At 42.5% G+C, this 13,073-nt stretch overlaps 1 long non-coding RNA gene and 1 pseudogene across 1 annotated transcript; one reads left to right on the top strand and one right to left on the bottom strand.

Annotated features, from left to right (window-relative positions):
* The window catches only part of LOC111980014 (piggyBac transposable element-derived protein 4-like), a 459,185-nt pseudogene that overhangs the window by 352,580 nt on the left and 93,532 nt on the right, over positions 1-13,073 (bottom strand).
* Positions 9,330-11,983, top strand: LOC111982115 (uncharacterized). Its single transcript, XR_002879671.2, has 3 exons — positions 9,330-9,530; positions 10,782-10,888; positions 10,993-11,983. It is a non-coding gene; the product is annotated as an uncharacterized lncRNA (long non-coding RNA).

A 13,073-nucleotide genomic window follows, 5' to 3' on the forward strand; every position in this document is an offset into this window, starting at 1 on the left:
CGAAGGTGTATGTAACTTCCTACTTCAACTGTTGCTCCTCCCATCAACCTCCTCTGTAATACACTCTATTGGCACATTTCCATACAGGATTTACCACAGTGTTTTACCCAAAAGCTCAGACTTTTCTGTTTGCATCTACGTGGGCCGGCCAGTTGAGACCTGTGTCTCACTGGCCATGGCCCGGCGGACCAGTCCTCACTTTGGGCCAAAGCCATGTCACTGGTACTTTTCAGCTTTCATTTAAATAACGTTGGTTAGCTGTAAACTTTAACACCTGTTGTTTCTCCCACTGACAGCCCTAGCATTAGAAACACAACTTCCCTAGTACAGCTTAAGGGTCTATGCCCTAGTGCACATATGTCAGAGTCAAGGCCCGCGGGCCACATCCGGCCCGCGAGAAGGTTTTTACGGCCCTGGGATGATCTTTATTATTAAAAGACGGCCCGCAGACCGCAGCAAGCCGGCAGCCCGCAGATCTTTTACACACCCAATACTACATTTCCCACAATGCAACGGTGACGCACCGAGCAGTAGGCTGCTTCATTTCAATATTTATTGGCACAGCAGTCGTCAGCATCACAGTAAAATTAACTTTCAGAAACCCATCAAAAATGGCCAAACGGAAGGTGGACACTGAGAACGGGGGGGTTCAAACAAGGTGGGAGTCGGAGTATATGTTTCACGGAGGTAGCTGGAAAACCTGTGTGTCTTCTGTGTGAGAAAGTGCGTACTGAAAGAGTATATAATCTGAGACGACATTATGAAACGAAACACGCGGACAAAAACAAGAATATGGACATGGAAACAAAGGCTACAAAAGGCAGAGGAATTAAAACGAGGCCTCAAATTCGACAGGCTCTGTTCAAAAAAGCCAAATCACAAGGCCAGGCTGCTGTCAAGGCCAGTTTTATTTTGGCAGAAAGAGATCGCTAAATCAGCCCGGCCATTTACGGAGGGGATTTCATCAAAAACTGCATGATTAAAGTTTGTGACGAAGTTTTGCCCAGAAAAAAGGCAACTCTTTTTAAATGTGAGTCTGAGCAGAAACACCATTGCCGAGAGAGTAGACCAGTTGTCCATCAATCTAAAAGAGCAGCTTGTGAAAGGGAAAAGATTTCATTGCATATTCCTTGGCTGTGGATGAGACACCGACATTTCTGACATTGCCCAGTTGTCATTTTCATCCGCGGAGTGGACTCCAGCCTAAGCGTGACAGAGGAGTTTTTGGCTTTACGTCCTATGCATGGCACAACTACGGGGCATGATTTGTATGAAGAGGTGTCAAGATGTGTAAATGAGATGGAGCTGCCTTGGGAAAAACTCGTGGGTTTGACAACCGACGGAGCACCTGCGATGTGTGGACACAGGAGCGGACTGGTGCGAAGATACGGGAAAAGATGAAAGAGGAAAACGCGACAGGTGAGCTGACAGCTTATCATTGTATCATACACCAGGAAGCGTTGTGCGGTAAAGCCTTGAAAATGAGCATGTAATGAGCATCATCACGCGCACAGTTAACTTTATCAGAGCCAAAGGTTTGAATCACCGCCAGTTCAAGCATTTCTGACGGAGTTAGAAACGGAGCATGGTGATTTGCCTTTATCACACAGAGGTGCGATGGCTAAGCCAGGGAAAGGTGCTTCAAAGATGTTTCGAGCTTCGTGAGGAGATTTGTCTGTTCTTGGACAGCAAAGGGAAAGACACAACACAACTCCGAAGACAATGTTTCTGTGTGAAATGGCTTTTCTGTGTGACATTACGAGTCATCTGAATGCAATGAACTTGCAGCTGCAGGGTCGGGATCATGTCATCTCTGATATGTAAGTACAGTGAAGGCATTTAAAACCAAACTGACTCTGTGGGAGACGCAGATGCGGAAAGAAAATTTGAGCCACTTTCCCAGCTGCCAACCATGAAAAAGAAGCTCTCTACCAGTGCGTTCCCGGCGCACAGTTGGCTGATATAAAATAGGTATGCTTGCCGCTGACTTTCGACGCCGATTTGCTGACTTTGAAGCACAAAAAAGCAGGTTGGAACTGCTCGGTAACCCATTTGCTGTTGACGTGGGAAGCTCACCACCAAACCTCCAAATGGAGTTGATTGACCTCCAATGCAATGATGCACTGAGGGCAAAAAATGCGGCAGTGGTGCTGCGGAGTTCGCCGTTTCCTCCCCAACACAATGCCCAGCTGCGCATCCAGGCTGCTCAAACGTTGTCTATGTTTGGCAGCACATACCTGTGTGAACAACTGTTTTCTTTGATGACCTGAACAAAACACACACAGAAGTCGACTTACTGCTGAACACCTCCACTCAATTCTGAGGATTTCCTCAGCTCAGAGGCTTACCCCGAACATTGATGAACTTGTGGAAAAGATGGGACACCACCAAGTATCACCCTCAACCTCAAAACAAGTGAACATTACTGTGCAATCACATATTTAGAGTTTTTACTCAGTTCAAGTTTAAAAGTTAAAGTTAATATTTGTTTCACTGGATGTTACTTCTTTAAACAAGTGTGTGTTTTGATTAATAGATTTTGCACTTTATTTTATTGTATTTTCAATCCAATTATATTTTAAAAATATTCTAGTTGAGTGGATGATAGAAAATTGCTATTATTGTTTTTTTCTTTGAAGTAAATTAGCCCACTTTTGCTAAAATAGAAAATATAGGCTACTGATGGTGCCTTGAATACCGGTTTCTTTCATTTAATGTTCATGTTATGGGGATTTTTATATAAAGGAAATTTGTCTTTTGTGTCTGTTGAAAATTAAAGATTACTGACAGAGCCTATAAATATTGCTTTATTTATCTGATCATATTGGAATATATTTGTTAGGTTTTCAGTAGGTTCAATTAGGTTCACTAGACTATATGCGTCATTTAAAAATTTTTCAATGAACATTCGAACAGTCCGGCCCTCGGCTTGTAGCTAAATTTTTTATTTGCCTCCGTCCATTTGACTTTGACACCCCTGCCCTAGTTAACACTGGTGTTACCAGTCGAAAAGTAGCATATGAGTGTATGTATCCAAACTTCCATCCCCTGGAATTCTTACCAGACCAGCAGTTTAGGGTGTGAACTGTGAAGGTGACAATGAGCCTTCTCTCCTACAACAGAACAGACAGGGAAATAATGCCCTGCGTTATGATGAACCCCACTCAGTAAAACCGTCAGAGCCGTTCTGAAGAGAAGAGGAAGCATGCAGCAATTACATTTGGATTAAGCAGATTAATGTGTATCGAGGCCCTCCGGGACACACATCAATTTGCCAAGCAGGAGAAGGCTTTAGAGCATGAGCAGAAGGGATGCAATGATTTTAGCATGTCTAACCGCCTGGAATTGGAGAGGATTAGATGAATATCAATTACAGCTGGGATCAAATGTTCGTGTTGTGTGAAGACACTCACCAGCCAAGTGCTACTGAGACAGACACTGACTGCTGAGAGGAACACTGACACACTATTTAGAGGTGTGCAACTACTTAAATGGCCTGACAGTGAATTTGGTATTACAAAGGCCTCTTTGCCAGGCAGTTAGTGGTTTACTGGAGAGGTACCTACTCCATTGATATATGAACATGTCATTGTCAATGTTAAAGGGAAATCTACCCCCAAACACACTAATTTATGATTAAGAGTGTTAAACAGTGTTAAATAACACAAAATATGCGAAAACAATATTTTTTGTGGACAAATGTTTAATTTTGTTGTTATAATAAGGTTGGTAGTAATTTCTCATGGACAGATGAAACAACGAGAATCTATCAAGGCACACATATAATTATGTGATTATGAGCAGCAGTAGTTCCTGGTTTGGGGTTTTTATCATCGATTATTTGCACGAATCAGGATTGGGCAAAGGCAGTGCTTAAACTGGTGCAGTGATTTCAAGCCTGTGTGCTGATGATATACGGTTTCCACAAGATTCCACAGCCACAAAGTCAACATTTTCTGATTCAGAAAAATGTATGAAAGCTAAAATATGCTCATTATAAACATGGGTGAAATTAACAGAAGAGAAGGGTTTGGCAGAGAGAGTCCGTTTGCAAGGGAGGAGACTTCGCTTCTTTTCTTTGCAAAAAGGTAATCGCAATTGTTAACACCATACTCCCCAGAAGTAAAACAGGCAATGACATACTTTCGCGAGAGAATTTTACTAACCGAGACTAGGTTGGTAGCAACATGTGAAAATCGTTGTGGAAATCTGTTGCAGCTCAAGTCGACTACAAAACCCACAATGCAATGCTCTCTCGGGGCTGGCTAGATCAATCACATATCAGCAAGTGAATTAGCTAGCTAGCTGTACAATTGCCTAAACAAACTGCACTGRCAATTTAGGAGTCTATTTCACTAATTCAACATGCAGTTCCTCTCTGCCCAGAGCAAGTGCACAGTATGTTGCTATGGCAACAACAGCCTTTCCCACGTTTCCCACAGATACGCAGGGAGCATTGCGAGATGGTACTTGAAGGATACATTTTGTTGAATCATTTGGTACACTTTTTAGATTTAGCACATCTTAGCTAAATACACTGAGTGTACAAAACACCAGGAACACATTCTTAATGTTGAGTTGCACCCCCTTTTGCCCTCTAAACAGCCTCAGTTCTCTACATGGTGTCAAAAGCGTTCCACAGGGATGCTGGCCCATGTTGACTTCAATGTTTCCCACAGTGATGTCAAGTTGGCTGGATGTCCTTTGGGTGCTGGACCATTCTTGATACACACGGAAAACTGTTGAGCGTGAAAAACCCAGCAGTGTTGCAGTTCTCGCTTCACCATCTGGCAGTCCAACGAACTAATCTGGGTTTGGTGGATGCCAGGAGAACGCTACCTGCCTCAATGCATAGTGCTAACTGTAAAGTTTGGTGTAGGAGGAAGAATGGTCTTTGGCTGTTTTTCATGGTTCAAGTTATGCCCCTTAGTTCTAGTGAAGGGAAATCTTAATGCTACAGCATACAATMACATTCTATACGATTCTGTGCTTCCAACTTTGTGGCAACAGTTTGGTGAAGGTCCATTCCTGTTTCAGCATGACAATGCCCGTGTGCACAAAGCGAGGTTCACACAGAAATGGTTAGTCGAGATTGGTGGAAGAACTTGATTTGGCCTGCACAGAGCCCTGACCTCAACCCCATCGAACACCTTTGGGTGAATTGGAATGCCGATTGCGAGCCAGGCCTAATCGCCCKAAATCAGTGCCCGACCTCACTATTGAGCTTGTGGCTGAATGGAATCAAGTCCCCGCAGCAATGTTCCAACATCTAGTGGAAAGCTTTCCCAGAAGAGTGGAGGGTATTATAGCACCAAATGGGGGACCAACTCCATATTAATGCCCATGATTTTTGAATGAGATGTTCGACGAGCAGGTGTGCCCATAATTTTGGTCATGTAGTGTAGCTATGATGCATTCCTAAATGATTTCCTGATTTCACAGACAGACCCCTTAGAAGTTAAATCATAGGGAGAATTTTACTAACTAATAGAAATAGGCTTTCACCAAATTGACAGGAATATTATGATTTTGATTGCTGGGGATGGATTATCCCTTTAATATAATTTTTTGGGATCATGATGTACGTACATATGAATTATTGAATTATGTAGATGACCAGGTGCTCTTCAGTCTTAATGATTTAATTAGGATGATTTATTTTAATTATACATTTTATGTTGATTATGGCTTTTAGACCAGTGATGATGTAAAGTATACTAACTTGGAACTGCACTTGCACTTTGTAAAGTTTATTTAATGATCTCGAGTATGATGTGCTCCTGATGGTGTAGTCAATTGATGCACCCTCACGTCACACGTCACGGGCCATTTTGAATATAGAATAACTCCCCGTGTGTTTATGCTAGAGATTTAACGTAACTTGCAGTGGGTGCAGCTCAATCTCCTCCTTCCGTWGATATGAAACGTGCGCATATTACATAATATCTGTTTTTATGTACTGAAGCCTTAGACAAATTTCCAAATATAGTTTTTCTAAATCTATATTCTAATTCAAATTTTTGTACAGAATGTTTTTTCTTCCGGTTTAATATTGGACAATTCTGCTGAAAAATCCTTCCCTCTACACAGGCAACACTGAACCATGCATGAGAGCACCAGTAGGATTCGATCTTAGTCCTGTAATGACGTTTTGCCCAACAGATGCGCAGATGACGCAATCGCTTTTGCACAGCACACTGCCTTCATCCACCTGGACAAAAGGAATACCTATGTAAGAATGGTATTCATTGACTACAGATCAGCACCATAGTCCTCTCCAAGCTCATCCCCAAGCCCTGGGACTGAACACCTCCTTCTGCAACTGGATCCTGGACTTCCTGATGGGCCGCCCCCAAACGGTGAGGGTAGGCAACAACACATCCGCCACGGTGACCATCAACAGAGAGGCTCCTCAGGGGTGTGGACTTAGTCCCCTCCTGTGCTCCCTGTTCACCCACAACTGCGTAGCTGCACACATCTCCAACCCAATCATCAAGTTTGCTGATGACACGATGGCGGTAGGATTGATCACAGACGACGATGTGGCAACTTATAGGGAGGAGGTCAGAGACCTGGCAGTGTAGTGCCAGTACAACTACCTAACCCTCAATGTCAGCAAGACAAAGGAGCTGATTGTGGACTACAGGAAACGGAGTGTCGAGCATGTCCCCATCCACATCGATGGGGCTGTAGTGGCGAAGGTCGAGAACTTCAAGTTCCTTGGTGTCCACATAACTAAGGAATTAACATAGTCCACACACACCCACACAATTGTGAAGAGGGCATGACAGCGCCTCTTCCCCCTCAGCAAGCTGATTTGGCATGGGCACTCAGATCCTCAAAAAGTTCTACAGCTGCACCCTTGAAAGCATCTTGACTGGCTGCATCACCGCTTGGTACGGAAACTGCAAGGCACCCGACCGCAAGGCACTACAAAGGGTGGTGAGTATGTCCCAGTACATTACTGGGGCCGAGCTCCCTGCCATCCAGGACCTCTATATCAGGCGCTGTCAGTGAAAGGCCCCCCAAAAATTCAAAGACTCCAGCCACCAGCCACAGACTGCTCTGTCTGCTATCGGATGGCAAACGGTAAGGATGCACCAAGTTCGGAACCAACAGGACTCTGAACAGTTTCTACCTCCAAGCCATAAGACTGCTAAACAAGACTGCTAAATAGCTAATCAAATGGTTACTCTGACTACCTGCATTGACCCTTTTCTGCGCTAACTCTTTTACACTGACTCTATACACACACACTGGACTCTACCCACAAACTCACACACACAGTGCATTCGCAAAGTATTCAGACCCCTTGACTTTTTCCATATTTTGTTATGCTACAGCCTTTTCTGAAATGGATTAAATAAAAAATGTCCCTCGTCAATCTACACATTACCCCATAATYACAAAGCGAAAACAGGTTTTTATAGAATTTTGCTATTTAATAAAAAAATAAAAGTACTCAGACCTTTTGCTATGAGACTAATAATTAAGCTCAGGTGCATCCTGCTTCCATTGATCATCCTTGAGATGTTTCGACAACTTGATTTGTGTCCCCTTGTGGTAAATTCAATTGATTGGACGTGATTTGGAAAGGCACCCACCTGTCTATATAAGGTCCCACAGTTGACAGTGCATGTCAGAGCAAAAGCAAAGCCACGAGGTTGAAGGAATTGTCCGTAGACTTCCGAGACAGGATTGTGTCGAGGCACAGATTGGCGGAAGGGTACCAAAAAATGTCTGCAGCATTGAAGGTCCCCAAGAACAATGTGCCTCTATCATTCTTAAATGGAAGAAGTTTGGAACAACCAAGACTCTTCCTAGAGCTGGCCACCCGGCCAAACTGAGCAATCGGGGGAGAAAGGCCCTTGGTCAGGGTGGTGACCAAGGACCCGATGGTCACTCTGACAGAACTCCAGAGTTCCTCTGTGGAGATGGGAGAACCTTCCCGAAGGACATCCATCTCTCCAGCACTCCACCAATAAGGCCTTTATGGTAGAGTGGCCAGTTGGAAACCACTCCTCAGTAAAGTGCACATGACAGGCCACTTGGAGTTTGCCAAAAGYCACCTAAAGGACTCAGACCATGAGAAACAAGATTCTCTGGTCTGATGGAACCAAGATTGAACTCTTTGGCCTGAATGCCAAGCTTCACGTCTGGAGGAAACCTGGCACCATCCCTACGGTGAAGCATGGTGGTGGCAGCATCATGCTGTGGGGATGTTTTGCAGCGGCAGGGACTGGGAGACTAGTCAGGATCGAGGAAAAGATGAACGGAGAAAATTATAGAGATATCCTTGATGAAAACCTGCTCCAGAGCGCTCAGGACCTCAGACTGGGGCAAAGGTTCACCTTCCAACTGGACAACGATTCTAAGCACACAGCCAAGACAACGCATGAGTGGCTTCGGGACAAGTCTCTGAATGTCTTTGAGTGGCCCAGTCAGAGCCCGGACTTGAACCCAATCGAACATCTCTGGAGAGACCTGAAAATAGCTGTTTAGTGACTCTCCCCATCCAACCTAAAAGAGTTTGAGAGGATCTGCAGAGAAGAATGAGAGGAACTCCCCAAATACAGGTGTGCTAAGCTTGTAGCATCATACCCAAGAAGATTGTAATCACTGTCAAAGGTGCTTCATCAACGTACTGAGTAAAGGGTCTGAATACTTATGTAAATGTGATATTTCTGTTGTTTTTTTATACATTTGCAAACATGCTTTGACTTTACGGGGTATTGTGTGTAGATTGATGAGGGAATTTTTTTTTAAATCAATTTTGAATAAGGCTGTAACGTAACAAAATGTGGAAAAAGTCAATGGGTCTGAATACTTTCCGAATGGACAGTACTTACACTGACACCTCAACACACACTACATACGCCCACACATAACATGAGAGAGAGAGAGAGAGAGAGAGAGAGAGAGAGAGAGAGAGAGAGAGAGAGAGAGAGAGAGAGAGAGAGATTCTATTTAACACTGAGAACCAAGGTGTGAACAGCATCAGCTTCAGATCGCACAACAGTTGTCAGACTTTTGAGACCGCTTTTCTCATTTTACATTATTAGGGCCATTCAGACTGCAGTCACCTCTATATTAGACAAGATATAGGATGACACATAATATGGTGGTGTTGGAGTGTAGGTGCCTCAGGCACAGATTGGAGAAAGTACTCTATTGCGTGTTTGGCCTTCTCCCTTCTTCACCTGTCGTTACAGGTCTGCTTGCTTCTCACCCAGCMAAGGTGGGTGTGAATTCTGAGGAATGTCAGATTGGTGGTGAGACGTGACTTCTTCAGCCCCCCCCCCCCACCCCAAAGAGCAACCCAGGCAAGAGCAAGCTATTTGAGTAGGTAGACAAGACTTGACTGAAAATCCCATCTGCAGTAGATCTATGAAAATAATGATCCAGAAGCATTTCCCTCTCTTTGCTCCCATTGCTATTCTAAATGCTGTACCAACAGAGAAGAAACCTGAGAATTTAATTGCTCATCAGAAGTCAGCTAAGCATCCAGAGAGAGCCCTCTCCAGGACAAGGTAATGGCTTTTTCGTCAACGTTCTTTCTGCTCTTTCTAGTAACCACTGAGACAGTAATCATGCTGTTAAAATATGATATATGATTTCTGTTTTTTTACCTGGGATATTTACACTTTCAAATACATGTAATACACGATACTGTAGCAATGGAAGAGATTAATGATATGTCTTTATATCAATATACAGTACAGTATTATATATGGTAATGCAATGTGCTGGAGAGACTCAGTCTTGTCATTGTCTTGAACGTTTAAAAGAGACCCTGTCAGAGAACACCATACCTTTCCAATTTATCTGAATGTAGGAAAGGTCGGTCAACAAATATAGACAAAGCACCTTGACGAAGGTGATGTACTGTGAGAAAGGTGCCCGCTAGGCCACACGTCAATGTCACTTCTATGTCAGGGTTGAGAAATAGCTGAACTTTACCTTACCTTCACTGTTCTAGCCCTTGTTGAAATGTGGACATTTGCCCATTTTGAGTGGCAATAAGCATAAAATGTTACATTTTGCTTTGTGGTACTTTTTCAGTATTAGAGGATAATTCACAAGGGCAATGACTTCTACAAGGGTAATTATGTTGAACCATTGCTTTATATATGTGGATATGTGAGGTTGATGCATCACTCTGAGTTTCCTTTTTTCATTACTTTTTCAGTTGAAATAGAAATGCACTCCTGTGCTATACTTAAATCATTGTCATCGTGCTGGTGATAGTAAAACCTAACCTTACATTTCATTTATAACCCTGCACTTTAAGCATTTCTTTTCAAGCATAACCCTGTACATTGAGCATTGCTTTTTAATCATAACCCTTTACTTTAAGAATACATTTTTAATCATAAACTTGTACTTTGAGCATTACTTCTCAATCATAACACTCTAATTTTTGTTTGGATTACTTATATTTTGTACTCCTGAATAGRAGGAACAGGTGATTATTAATAATGCTGAAAGGTCATCCTATTCTTGTGTTCATTCTTATTGTCTATTGAAGGCAGAAAGGGTCTGTTACCATTCACTTAATGAATGCGTTTAAAACTTGAGCTTTTGTTCAATAAGGGGCATCAATCCTACAGGAGGAATTTTTAGCTTATTGAAAAAGTATCACCGGTAATAAGATGACAAATACGTTTTCAGTCATTTTGCTAAATATTTTGTGTCTGTGTCTCCTGCATAGATGTCTGACGCTAATGCCAAACTGGTGAAAAGAGCAGATGTGACTGTCATTGACTCTCTTTCATTGGCAGATGGCAAGCTTTCTCCTCTTTGGACTTGGGGCCCATCAGTGTCTTCCACCCATATTGGAAGTGTTCGAACACGAATGTGTTCCTTCCTGCCTGATGTATGCACAGAGGTAATTAATGACTGTACACAAAATGTCGGCCTTGGTGAGCACTGCGCTGCTGATGAGCTTAGGAATCATTAATTCATGTTCATATTGACTTTTTCATCCCACAGCTAAGAAGCTTTGGGTTCCTGCTCCGGAACACTGTCTCAAGAATATTAATAGCTGCCTACACATCTCCAAACAGAGTTGTTACATCACTCAATCTCTGCTAAGTTCTAATCAGAACATAGATTGTGGTGCTGGAGGGTCCATCATATGGCTCCTGCTCAAGTTTACTGTACAGAAAATTGCCTGTCCTAAGAGACCTTTGCTGAACCTGCTCACAGCTCTTTCCAACAGTACCAAGACAGTATTAGGATGATTTATGATTTTAAATAAAACTCTGTTGTTGGAACCTGATGTTGCAGTACATGTCTGTGCCATAAAAGGTGCATATTTCTGTAGGGTTAGGGCATCTTGGTGAAATGTAAAGTGTTTTTGGAGATGTCTTCAAATAGACCCGGAAAGCTTTCTAAAAGTGTAGTGAATGAGTCCACGGAGCATAGAATTAATCAACTGACTACAAACCGTGTGTCACAGGTACTTCAGAAGGTCTGAATCACAAAGCCCTTCCTGTTTCACCCCCTTCCCTGACAGTTGAAAAGCCCACAGTGATTTGCATCTTTTAATTACAGGCTCCATATATAATTGGGAGCGAGTGGGAGATGGGTAGAGTTCTGTGGATAGATTGTATATGTACATAAAGATAACTTGTTTTTGTGATGCCGAGGAGAATTCTCGGCTTGATATATAAGCTGATTCAAAATCCATAAAGTCTTCTTGCCTCAGGCCAAAACTTGTAACAGTTATATTACCTTCCTTGTATTGATGTATAATTTCAGTCATTTTGCAGAAAATATGACCTAGAATTTTCTGAGGCACAGTAAATAGAGTAAACAGATCTGTTGTACTTGTTTTGTACAAACCAACCAGTTTAGAGAAACACAGAACTGTCTGTATCTCCAAGCTCACAGTAAGCCTAATACCAAAAGACAGAGCACAGAAGATTTATATAACATGTCTTAAGTGTGGACTTAAAAAATAAATATGTTTCTGAACAGAAAAACAACATAAAGTGATGCATTTAATAAAGTGATTGTCTTTTGATAAATGCCTGCAGCATATTACGATACTTTATTATATATCTGTAATACGTCAGACAGGGCATGCATACCTTCACATGTTGGCTTCTTTATAAAAACTCCATAGGCATATGAGGGAACATGCCTAATTCACTAAGGCATCATTACTTAATGCAGCAGAAAAAATGACCTGGCAAAGGCTGTTGTTTACTAATGCTCAACAAAGGGTGGAACAGGAGTCAAAGGGATGGTACAAACACAGCCGATGACCAGAGCAAACATGCCATGAGCATTCACCAATATTATAGACCGCTTATAAGCTACTAAGTTTCCATGAAGCTTCATATAAACGTGTGTATGCAAGAAGCAGAAAAGCATGTTGCATCATTGTGCTTGTTGTCTGGTTGTAATGTGAAGGAAATACTTTACAGCCCAGTCATAGCTGTACTGTATGGCAGGAGCAAGTCAATTGGATACACGATTACTTCAGCTAAAATGTATTGGTTAATAAACAGATTGCCAACCCTGACAATCATAGGAACATGTATAACAGGTAGATTTACTTCCACATTATACTGAGTTACTGACAAAAGTTCTTATTCACAGTGTTAGGGGTAGGCAGATTTAGACATGCATTTTAGAGAGACTTACACTTACACCCCTCCATCCTGCAGCCTGCAAACAGCAGGAAGTGTTAGGAAATCCAATTAAATGATGAAATGTGAGTGTGAGTAAAAAGAGTAGGATGCCATGTAATTGCAGCTTAACATAAGCAATTTCACATTGTCCCGGTTGCAAGATGTTAATGAGGTTTGTGTTTCTCTCTGAAAGACAATGCAGTGGAGTGCAGCATTTTCTCAGCCTCCAGAGGCAAATTAGCCATATCTCATAAGTAGGGAAGTGTAGCTAGATCACACCAGATAGACTTCAGTATTCAACGTTCGGCCAGGTATCCAGGACATCGGGAGATTCCTTCAATACCGTCCACTGGGGGCAACGMGAGTTCCTATTACCTGTGCGCTCCGGCTCCGAGGATTGCGGGTTCAATCCCAGTGCCAAGCACTCTTTTT

This window comes from Salvelinus sp. IW2-2015, linkage group LG20 (genome assembly GCF_002910315.2).
Source record: "Salvelinus sp. IW2-2015 linkage group LG20, ASM291031v2, whole genome shotgun sequence".
Taxonomy (NCBI): domain Eukaryota; kingdom Metazoa; phylum Chordata; class Actinopteri; order Salmoniformes; family Salmonidae; genus Salvelinus; species Salvelinus sp. IW2-2015.